The 11,991-nt window shown below is 36.6% G+C and overlaps 1 pseudogene; it reads left to right on the top strand.

Annotated features, from left to right (window-relative positions):
- Positions 1 to 607: 607 nt before the first annotated feature.
- On the top strand, positions 608 to 787 carry LOC120101104 (U2 spliceosomal RNA; annotated as a pseudogene).
- Positions 788 to 11,991: the final 11,204 nt, after the last annotated feature.

Raw genomic sequence — 11,991 nt, 5'->3', positions numbered from 1 at the left:
AAATCAGGCACAGGAGTTGGAATGTTCCTGTATTTTTATCATTGTTGTAAGATCTCAGTGATGATATCAGAAGACAGAAAATGTTAAATACACACAGCACAGGCTGGCTGATTTCTCTAGTGTGCCACTCTCGTGTACTCCTAACGTCACTGCAGTTCACCAATAAATAAAATAATATTTTATACTAAAAGAATGAAAATTCCTTTTGAATATTTTGTGGTTTATATTTAACTGGACTTCTTACAATTACAAGTACTTAAAGATTTCTCATATTTTTAAATTTACTGGAGAGTCGTCACTACATCTGCAGTTTAAAGTAAAGTCAGTATCTGGCACATTCAGATTGGCCAGCCTGTCATAAATCCTGACTCCTAGTTACAAATTTACACCACAATGGAAAATTCTAAGTTCACTAAAGCCCATTTAAAGTTCAGTTAATTTACTTTTTACTTTTGTGCTTCTGTATGTAGGTATTGCATGAGAATATGGTTACCTATGAAGGCTAGAAAAGAGTGCCAGATTTCCTTTCACTAAAGTTATAAATAGTTGTGAGACACTGAATGTGGGTGCTGTGAATCAAACTCCAACCTTTTTCAAGAGCAGCAAGATCTATTAAGTTATGAGCTATCTAGTAAGTCTCTGTTTCTAATTCTTTTCAGTTTAATTTCTGATAAGTCCACTATCTGAGGACAATATATTAAATAGATTTTTGGAAGTAGGAGTTGGAATAGGAGCTTGCTCTGTCCACTCTGTGCATCACAGTACCTCCAGGAATGGTGCATCCCCCCGGGGTGAATAAAAGTGGTTTAAAATCAGAAGGAAAAAAAAGCTTCATCAATTCCTACTCACCCATTAGGAATGCTATCATAAAAATCTGGAGTCAAGAAACTTATATTCAGAATTTCCACAAAAATTCAAGAAATTAAATGTTTAGGGAATATAACAATTAACAAATTCACAAATTAACTGAAACAACAGCTTTCAAAAATAGATATACATAGACAAGTTTAAAAATGTTCAATGTTCCTAGGAATCGGGGGAATGCAAATGAAAAGGACGTTGAGATTCTACTTACCATGTTAGGAATGACTGTCATTAAAAAATTTGACAACAAATGCCTGAGAGAAAATGAAGAGAAAGGAATCTTTATCCACTATTGATAGGGAAGCAAATTAATGCGTCATTATGGGAATTAGTTTGGAGATTTCTTGAAAAGAAATGAAAAATAAAACTACCATGTGACACAGCTATTTCACTGGGCTTCTACCCAGGAAACACCATACTTCACCAACGAGATCTGAACTTCTGTGTTTATCATTGTTTTATTTACTATAACAAAGAAATGAAATCAACTTTGATATTCATTAAAAGACAAATGGTCAATAGAAATGTAGGGCTCATGTATACTTGAATATCACTCAACTCTAACAAATACTAAATTAATTTCTGCAGAAAAGTGGGTGAACATAAAATATGTATTATTAAACATAGTAATACAATCTTAAAAATAAAAAAATAACAGTATTTTGTCCCTCATATGAAGAATCTAGCCAGTCAAATATATAAAAATTATACACATGGACACACATGAATAGATAACCCAACAAATGCTAAATAAAAGGAAATGGACTAAATTCATGTAAGGGACATGGTTAGGAAAAAGGATATAAAGTGAATCGTCTTGCTAGTTGCATTTCTTCCATGGATTTCTTATTTTTAATGGAAATATTTGCAATACTAAAAGTATAAAATATAATATGACACTCCAAAGCTTCTCATCTGAATGTCTATTCTAAGATAGAAACTCATTATATTTTATCGATTGTGGACATAGTTAATATTGGTATGTGATGCTTTTATTTATTTGCCAGGATTATTTTAAATAATAAAATTTATAAAATTTACAAAGGAAGCTTCTCTCCCCAAGGTAAAGAACAACCCAATTTATGAATATTAACATGAATATTTAGAAGACAAAAATAAGAATGATTAGTAAAAAACAAATCTATCAGGTCCTACCCAAAGGCTTCTGAACTCCAGAGCTACCAGATTCTGATTAAGATCACAGTATCATAGTAGGAATGGGATTCCCTCCTATGGAGCATGTTTCAAAGCCAAAGAGACAGTTCATAGGTTCCACACATGGTTTGATCTATTAATGTACTAGCAGGTACATCTTACCGGGCATATCAGTATTGTAGCAAGGACCAGTGCTGGGTAAGATTATTGACACTTTATTCCCACTCCATTCTGCACCCATTAGAAAGGAAGTCCCCTTTTCAGTTCAAACTGAAATTCTCTATATCTTCTGATTCTTCCTTCTTTTCCCTCAGATTTCTTACTATGCAAATTATCCTACTTAAGCTTGGTTGTTCAGATTTCTTATTTATCCTTCCTCTATTTTCAACCTCCCTTTGTTCACTCTTATTGACTTGAATATTGACAGTACCCTTTGCTGACTAGTTTTCTCTGAAGTCCTTTGTATATAGAGCTTCTGTGAAAATGAATCTTCAAAGTCAATATAAATGGGTTTGGGATATATATATATATATATATATATATATATATATATATATATATATATATATATATCAGAGAGAGAGACAGAGAGACAGAGAGAGAGAGAGAGATGTTTATCCAAACGGTGCTTCCAGGGAGATTTTCCAGAACAGGGAAGACAATATAATATGACTGTCAGTTTTCTATCTCATTGGCTAAGATCTCAAATTGAAAAACAAAAGAAGAGCAAGTGAGGGCAAGCATTCATTTCTTGATGCTCCCTGATCTACAGAGCGAGAGAAATATTGCACCATCTCTGTGTACAGCAGCTTCCACTGCCAAATCTTCTCTAACTGTGAGCCAAAATAAACCATCCTTCCCTTAGGTTGCTTCATGTCAGGTATTTGTTCATAGCAATGGGAAAATTCAATAACATAGCTTCCAAAAATAACTTTCTAAAATAGTGCCCATATTGAACTTATGAACATAAAACATATTGTTGGCTGTTCACTATGTGCTAGCAACTGTGATATACATTGGATGTAAAGTAACTTGAGAGGATGGACATGAACTTCTTTTCAAATTAAATATATATTTAACTGGAGAGCTAGCTTTTAAAAAAGAAAATAGATTAATATACAGATGAAAGATAATGCATTATTACAATGCAATAAGCTGAGCTTCTGAGATAGAGTTTAAGCTAAGAATCAAAGAGAAGCACATTCTAGACAACATTCCTTAGAAGCACTTCAGATGGGATATGTGAGTTGAAGACTGAAGGAAGCAATACTAATCTCCCAATGAGCATCATAAACATTTTGGACTGGAATTTGTGTTTACAGAAGTACATATCTGAATAAAGTATTTCTCCAAGGATGCTGTTATTACTGCACCTGCAGGCCAAACACAAGTTGATGTCAGGATAGAGAGGAAAGTTATGCTATGTGAGAAGGACCAGCCATAGTTAGAATATGTAGGGAAGACTGAGATGCTCATCAGTTCTTAGTATTCAAAAATGCTGAACCAATGATTCCCCTGGTATGAGAAAAATGGAAATTTTGGTGACAGAATAAATGTGCCTCTTGTTCAGGAGGTACAGAACCCAGAGGCAGATCTATAGATCTCAGAGAAGCTACTGCCTCAATAGTACATCTTGCATAGAAAGGAGAAAAACCTGTAAACAACAGCATCTGGACATAGTTTTCTTGCTCTCCTGTTTAATTATATAAGGAATATATTTCATGCCACCTTCTGCATTCCTAAAACTCATGCCAAATAGTTCCTGTGTCCTCCATCATTTCAAACCTAGATAGCAGTATATTTAGTGAAAAATATAATTACTTCAAGGAAAATACACTAAAATTTCATCATGCTGGTTAATGAATGATTCAAGAATAATGTGTTCTCATCGTTGGGGGGAATGTGAAATCCCTGAGCAACTCATGTGCTTGGTATTGTTGATAACTTATGAGTTAAAGTGGATGAACAGCAGTAAGGACTACAAGAAGAACATGAAATTCTATGAGAGAAAAACAATGGTGATTTTATACACTGATACACAGGTTACAATGGTAGTTCATAATCATTTTCTGCAGTTCTTTCCTGAAGAATAAGCACAAGTTTCCTGATTTTATATCCTAATTGCAAAACAGCAACAACAATAAAAATGTTTCTATATCCACAGTAGTGGTTCTTAACTCAGAAAACTTGTTTTAACCACTGAAAGAAATGTGAATAATCCCATTCTTGTTCATCATAGCCAGAAGTTATATTTCAATTTATAGTTGTGTTTCAGCTATTGGACAAAACATCAGAGAGCCAAGCTTTCAGGAATATAGTCCTAAATATTTGAGTGCTCTCACTTACAATGATTTATTTTCTTTTTCTGGGTATTGGAAAATAAAAAGTTACTACAAGATATAGCTATACCACTCTTGGGCATAGGACCCCAACCAACAAAAAGTCCATCCTATCAACAAATACATTTGCTCAATCATATTCACAGTGATTTATTCACAATAGCCAGAAACAGGAAACAACCTTGTTCTTCCTCAACCCAATAATGGATAATAAAATGTGGTATATTTATACAACAGATTATTACTTAGCAGTTGGGGAAAGTGACATCAGGATATTTGCAAGCATATGAATGGGAAAAGAAGAAGAATGGAAAAAAGGAAACATTCTAAGCAAAGTAATCCAGACCCCAGAAAAAAACCAAACATGATATGTGCTCTCTTACAAATGAATATTAGCTGTTAAATAAAGGATAATCACACTGCAATCCATAGATGCAGACAGGGTTTTCAGAGGAAAATCTAGGGGGAACACATAGAATCCCTGAGAAGGGGGAAATAGAATATTTGTGGGTGTGGATGGGGACTGGAACAGGAGGAATCACATGGGCAGGAGGGATGGAGAGAGAGTACCATACTTGGAGATGACTGAAAGAGTTGGCCATTTAGGGTGCAGCATGGAGGGATGTAGGATAGAGCAGAAGTAACTTCCTAGAACCTGTAAGATTGACTCTATTAAAAACTCTTAGTAATAGATAGAGGATAAAGACCCTGAGCCAGCAATCTTCTCTAACCAGGTAGGCTCCCAATGATAAGAATGAGAAACCAAACCAGCCACAAAATCTTTAACCCACAATGTGTTCTGCTAGAAAGATGCTCCACTACTTGGATAATAATAATGGCTCAGAGTGACCAAACAACTAATATAACCTGAAGCCCACACCGGGAGAAGAAGCGCTAGACTAGATTTGCCAGGATCTTGAAGCTGCATGACTCACAGACATATAGAGACACAGATTACAAAAAAAAAAATCAATGCTACATTCAGAGATTGGTGCCTAGTCCACTTATCATCATGGAGGGTTACTCTACCAGCTGAAGAGAGCAGATACACAGACCCACAGTTAAATATTAGGCAATGCTGAGGAAACTCCACAGAAGATGGGAGGAAGGATGGTAGGATCCAGAGATGTTGGGGATATTGGCATAGCATTCCCACAGAGTCAAGTAAACAGAACATATAAGGGCTTACAGAGAAAGAAGCAGCAACCAGAGAGCCTTCATGATTCTGGCCTAGGCACTCTTAAGCTATAGTTCTTTAGCTTGGGGTTCTATTTGGACTCCTAACAAGGGGAGGCAGGGTATCTCTGACTCTTTGATGTGTGACCTTTTTCCTCCTTCTGAGTTGCCTACTCCAGCCTTGATATGAGGGTTTGTGCCTAATCATTGCATTCTGTCATATTGAGTTTGGTAGATATTCCTGATATGTCTGTTCTTTTCTGAAGGGAAAATGAAGGAGCAGTCAATCTAGGTGGAGAGAAGATTGGGGGTACACTGGGAGATGGGAAAGGAGGGGAAGTTTGAGCTGCAATGTATTGTATGTAAAAGTAATATGAGAAATTCTTTTAAATAGTTAAAATGGTGGGCTGGAGAGATGGATCAACAGTTAAGAGTGCTGACTCCTCTTTTAGAGGTCCTCAGATCACTTCCTAGAAACCACATGGTGGCTCACAACCATCTGCCCTCTTCTGGTGTGTCTGAAGAGAATGACAGTGTATACACATACTTTTAAAAAAATAAATCTTTAAAAAAGTTAAGATGGTAAAGAAATGCATAATTAATTAAAATAGTTGTTTCAGTTAGGATTATACTTCTGTGAATAGACACCATGATCAAGGAAAGTCTTATAAAGAATTGGGGCTGGCTTACAGGTTCAGAGATTCAATCCAATATCATCCAAGCAGGAGCACGACAGCTTCCAAACAGGTACATTGAATGAGTATCTGAGAGTTCTACATCTTCATCTAAAGGTTGCAAGTGGAATTCTGCCAGGCAGTGAGGACTGGGGTATTAAAGCGTATACCCACAGGAACACACCTACTCCAACAATACCACAACTAATAATAGAGCCACTCCCTGGGCCAAGCATATACAAACCATCACATTCCACTAGCTGGCCCCCATAAGCTTATTCAAACATTTGAGTCTACGGGGCCATACATAAACATAGCATAATGCAAACTACATTTAGTACAACTTCCAGAGTCTCCATAGTCCATAGCAGTATCAACAATGTTAAAAGTCAAAAGTTCAAGGTCTTTTCCGCAATTCATCAAATCACTTAAATGTAATCCCCAAAGCAAGACAAGAAACCACCTGGACAAACTCCAAGCTCTGCATCTCCATGCCTGATATCAAAGCAGTCCCCAGATCCTCAACTCCCTTTTCATCTTTTTTGGTCTCAACAAACTTCTTTTATTGGGTTGTTTCCACTCCCTGTTAGCAGCTGTTAAGGACAGTTTCCATTCCCCTGTAGATATCATATGACTTGGGCAACTCAAACATCTTGGGATCTCCAAGTCAACGTCAATGTTATGGCTTACTGTTTCGATGTTTGGAATCCACATATGATCTTCTGGGCTCCTCCAAAGGGCTAGTTTCAGCTCTGCCCTGTGTAGCACTCTAAGCTCAGGTTGATCGACTACACTGCTGCTGCTGCTGCTGCTGCTGCTGCTGCTGCTGCTGCTGCTGCTCTTGGTGATCTTTCCATGGTACCGGCATCTCTAATACACTGAGGTCTTTCCCTGCAACTACTCTTTACCAATAACCTCTCATAGGCTCTCTTTGTAGTGCCAAGCCACAACTTCTTTGCATAAACTCTTCACTCCTGGGTTGTCAACTGCAACTGAACGGTACTTACACAAATGGACTTCCATGGCCTCTGACAGTGCCAAGTCCCAGCTGCTCTTCATGACCCTGTCATACTTTTAAAACCATTACCACCTTGGTGATTCTTACATATTAACAAGTACAGCTGCAGCATAAGGTACAATCTTTGCTATTTCTGGAACACAGTTTCTTTGTGCTCTCAGAAAACATTACTTAGATGATTTTACCTCATTGATGCTGGTCTCTTCTTAATCACCACTAATTTCTTAGCTCCAGTTAACCAACATCAATTGTTCCAATAGTCTCCCTCTCCTCTTGACTATAAAGTCAGAGACACATGGCTGAAGTTGCAGAGTTCTGCTGCTTGCAGAAGCTGGAGCATAGCAGCCCTTGTTTTATTGCATTATCACTAGTTTTCTCTTTTCCAACTACTTCACTTTCTAAGCATGGCTGTCCTGGATCTTGGTCTGTGATTCAACTTTGAATTCAGAGATATGCATGCCTGTCTCCTAGGATTAAATGTGCATAATACCATGTTTGTATCTAAACTTGGGTAGGTAGGATACTACCTACCTGGTGCCGCAAAGTCTACCCACTTAATTTGTTATCTCCTTGAACACAGGATTCAGCTCCATTTCACTTGCTGATACCTCTTTTATACTCAAACCATAAGTTTTATATTTTTTTCTTTTCTCAATTTACTACACTTGTTTAAAATGCACTTCATGATACTTAAACAGAGAACAAAGTCTATGATGGGCATTTCTGAAACTTCCTTGGTCAATCCAATTAATCTGAGTCTCTTCACCTTAGCCTTAAGCAAACTGTGTATACAAGGGACAAAGTGGCCACATTCTTCACCAAAATATCACAAAAACAGTCTCTAGGCCACATATTGACATTCTCTACTGAAACCTCTTAATACAGGTCTGATCAATTTAAATCACTCTTTGTAACAGTCTTCCATATTCCTCCTAGGATAACCCATTAATCCTCATTTAAAGCATTCCACTGCTTTCCAAATCCAAAGTTCCAAAATCCATATTCTCCACAAAGGCATGATCAGGCCTTTTACAGCAATTCACCTGTCCCTGGTACTAGCTTCTTTCTTAGTTAGGGTTTTTCTTCTGTGAACAGACACCATGACCAAGAAAAGTCATATAAAGTACAACATTTAATAGAGGATGGTTTACAGGTTAGAGGTTTAGTCCATTATCATCAAGACAGGAGCATGACAGCATTCAGACAGGTATGGTGCAGGAGGAGCTAAGAGTTCTACATCTGAAGGTTGCTAGCAGAATATTTCCTTCCAGGAAGCTAGGACTAGGGTATTAAAGCCCTTACCCACAGTGATATACCTACTCCAACAAAGTCACACCTCCACTCTCTGAGCCAAGCATATACAAATCATCAAAACAGTATATGAAGTGATTGGGTAGCTCACTGCAATTTTATTGTTAGCCATTTATAAAGTTATAAAAAAATATTTATTTTATATTATGTGTAAGGTATTTTGCCCTGCACTATAGCCGGTGCCTTTATTAGTACCCACAAAATCCAGAGAGAGTAACAGGTCCCCTAGAAGTACAGTTACAGATAGTGGTAAGCCACCACATGGGTGGGTTCTGGAAATAGAATTTGGGTTGTCTTAAATAATAGTGGGTACTCTCTACCATTGGGCCTTCTCTCCAGACCATTTATTCCATTATTAATAAATAAAAATAGTCTTCTATGATCATACAAGTTGTACATAATTTATTATGTTGACTGGAATAGTAAATTTTCACCATCTTTTACTCATACTCTCTACTCTCTATGAAAAATAAAAGGAAATTAATGACATGTTTGTTATGTAATAGACTTTTTGTCATTGGAATCTTCTTCCTAATCTCTAAACATCTAAGTTTCAGTCAAGAAGTAGTTAAAATTTAGAATTAGAAAAATGTATTTGGAGTAAGAAATGCAATGTTAGTTTTCAATTTTCTTTTTTTTTTTTTCGTTTTTTTATTGGTTACCTTATTTACATTTTATATATTATCTCCCTTCCCAATTTCCCTTCCACAAGTCCCCTTCCCCTCTCCTTCTCCCTGCCTTGGTCCTCTGCTACATATTCAGCTGGAGCCTTGAGTCCCCTCTCTGTGTACTCTTTGGTTGGTGATTTAGTCTTGGGGAGCTTTGAGGAGAGGGTCTGGTTGATTGATATTGTTGTTCTTCCCATGGGGTTGCAAACCCCTTTAGCTCCTACAGTCCTTGCTCTAACTTCTCCACTGGGGTCCCTGTGCTCAGTTAGGTGTTTGGCTGTGTACATCTGCATCTGTATTTCTCAGGATCTGGCAGAGCCTCTCAGGGGGTAGCTATACCAAGCTCTTGTCAGTGAGCACTTCTTGGCATCAGCAACAATGTCTGGGTTTGGTGTCTGCAGATGGGATGGATCCCTAGGTGGGGCAGTCTCTGGATGGCCTTTCCTTTAGTTTCTGCTCCATATTTGTCCCTGCATTTCCTTTTGACACAAAGAATTCTGGATTAATACTTTTGAGGTGGCCCTATCTCCCAACCAGGGGCCTTGAATGGTAGCACATGCCTTACTCCCAGCTACTCTGAAGGCTGAGGCAGGAGGATCACTTGAGTTCAGGATTTCTAGGTTATAGTGTGCTATATGTGACACTCAGCTAAGTCAGCTTTGATAACTGTACCACTTTCCTGATTCACACTTTATTGGGATATACATATTGAGTAGGAAGATATGGAAAATACATCTTTTTTCCTATGAGAAAAATCAAATTCATGAGGACATTGGCTCTCAAGCAAACTGGTACTGAATTAGTCCTCGATCCACTTCGACACTTCTTGTATTTTGGATACAAAGTTAGAAAACAATGGTATCAAGAAGGCTTATTGTGACTACAATAAGTAATATGAATTGCTGTATGCTGTGTATGGTTTGAATATGTTTCCAAGAAAACATCCTTTCAAAATGCAGTCCTCATCAATGATATTTTTATGTGGTACCTAAATGACCATGTTATGTCAGGAGATTTTAATATTCATTAGTGCATTAAAGTTTATCATAAAAATACTCAAAAGTTAGAAGTTCACTTTTTTCCTTTATGTCATGCTTATATTTTCATCATTGGATATTTTCTGTGAAACAAAGGGTTCCCAGGTTGTAAAATGCTTCAATGCGACTTTTCAACCTTTAGAATAAAAACCAAATAAACTTGTGTTTTGTATTAATGACATAGTTAATGATAATCTGTTGCAGCAGCATGAGACAGCCTACAACAGTCTATATAGTACTTAACATTCTTTGAATATGATTTGATTTGTAAACATGCACACAAATATTCATGAGTGGTCTCTGTATGTAGGTTTAATTTTAGAGTACATTTTAATTTGTAAATATGAACTATATTTTAATGTAAAGTTCTTAGAATAATTACATTATTAATAGTTTCAAATTAATAAAAAAGTATCGTGATGTATTTCTCCTGAGAATCTGAACAAGAGAAATATATTAGCTAGCTTAAGGGAAAGAAAGTAAAAAGTGAAAATATTAAATGTATTTATTCATCATATTGCTGAGACGTCCTGGAGCCTCATACAGAATGTAGAGGAAACTAGAGTGACATAATTGCCATGTAGCAGGATAGCATTTCAATTATTATACTGTTTGGAAAAGGTTATAGTCTCAAACAGGTAATTTTTGTTCAGCATTACTGTAGAGTACTCAATTGATTCCATTCATTTCAGTACGTGGAGTCAAAGTCATAGACGATGAATTTCGTTAAAAAGAGAAACATTTGCAGCATTAGAAAGTAATTTATATGGCTACAGGTGTGTCATAAACAGAATGAAAAACAGTAAGAGAGAGCAGCATTGCATGGTTGCTTACCAGTGGGTCCCCCCTCTATCCTCTGTGTTGATTACTCAAAAGTGTGCTGTGTTTTAGTACTGTCTTTTCTTTCCATGTAAAAACGTATACTCTTCTACAAAAGATCATCTTGACCCTCTTCATTCTCTTTCGCTATATTTGTATACTACTATAAAATGCCATACATGCATGCAATGTTACTCACACACACATATTCAAACATATGCATGCACAAAGACACACACACACAGAAACACAGACACACAGACACACACACACACACACACACACACACTCACACACAGCTAATTTCCAACCAAGAACAAAGATGGAAGATAATTCCAAATTATATTTATTTTTGTTTTATTTCATAAGATACTGTAATATCAACAAATAAAGTCATCATGAAGTAGACTAAGAATCTAAGTAGATGCATTAATTTATTTAATCAAATTTTCCCATTTTCCTGAGGATCAGACAGAAGCCCAGAGAGGTCACACAGATATAGCAAAATATCAGCCTCCTTAGACTTAATAAACACACTATTATGGTTACTGCCTAAGGAATAATTGCTCCAACTCTTAATTATTTGGTCCTGATCCAAGAAGTCTCAGGAAACTGAGCAAATTTTAATAGATGAGACACTGGAAGGGGTCTTCAAGTCACTGGAGACATTGCCTGAAAGAGAACCTTAGGAATTCAGGCTATTGATTTTCTTCTTTGGTCTTCATCACTGGCTAAATACTTTTGCTTAAATGTACATTTCCCCTACTACAGGCTCCCATAAACTCAAAATAACAAATTCAAAGGAACATGGTCTGAAATTTGTTAAACTATAAACCCATTTCAAAAATAAATGAAGCCACATTATTCCTCATTATCGGTTGATGAAATCCACTGTGACAATGGCTTCTGACTCAATGTTAAAAAGTAAAA

The sequence above is a fragment of the Rattus norvegicus genome, chromosome 2 (assembly GCF_036323735.1).
Source record: "Rattus norvegicus strain BN/NHsdMcwi chromosome 2, GRCr8, whole genome shotgun sequence".
In the NCBI taxonomy this organism is placed as follows: domain Eukaryota; kingdom Metazoa; phylum Chordata; class Mammalia; order Rodentia; family Muridae; genus Rattus; species Rattus norvegicus.
Note: the sequence above shows the minus strand (reverse complement) of the source record. Positions and strands in the feature narration are given on the sequence as shown.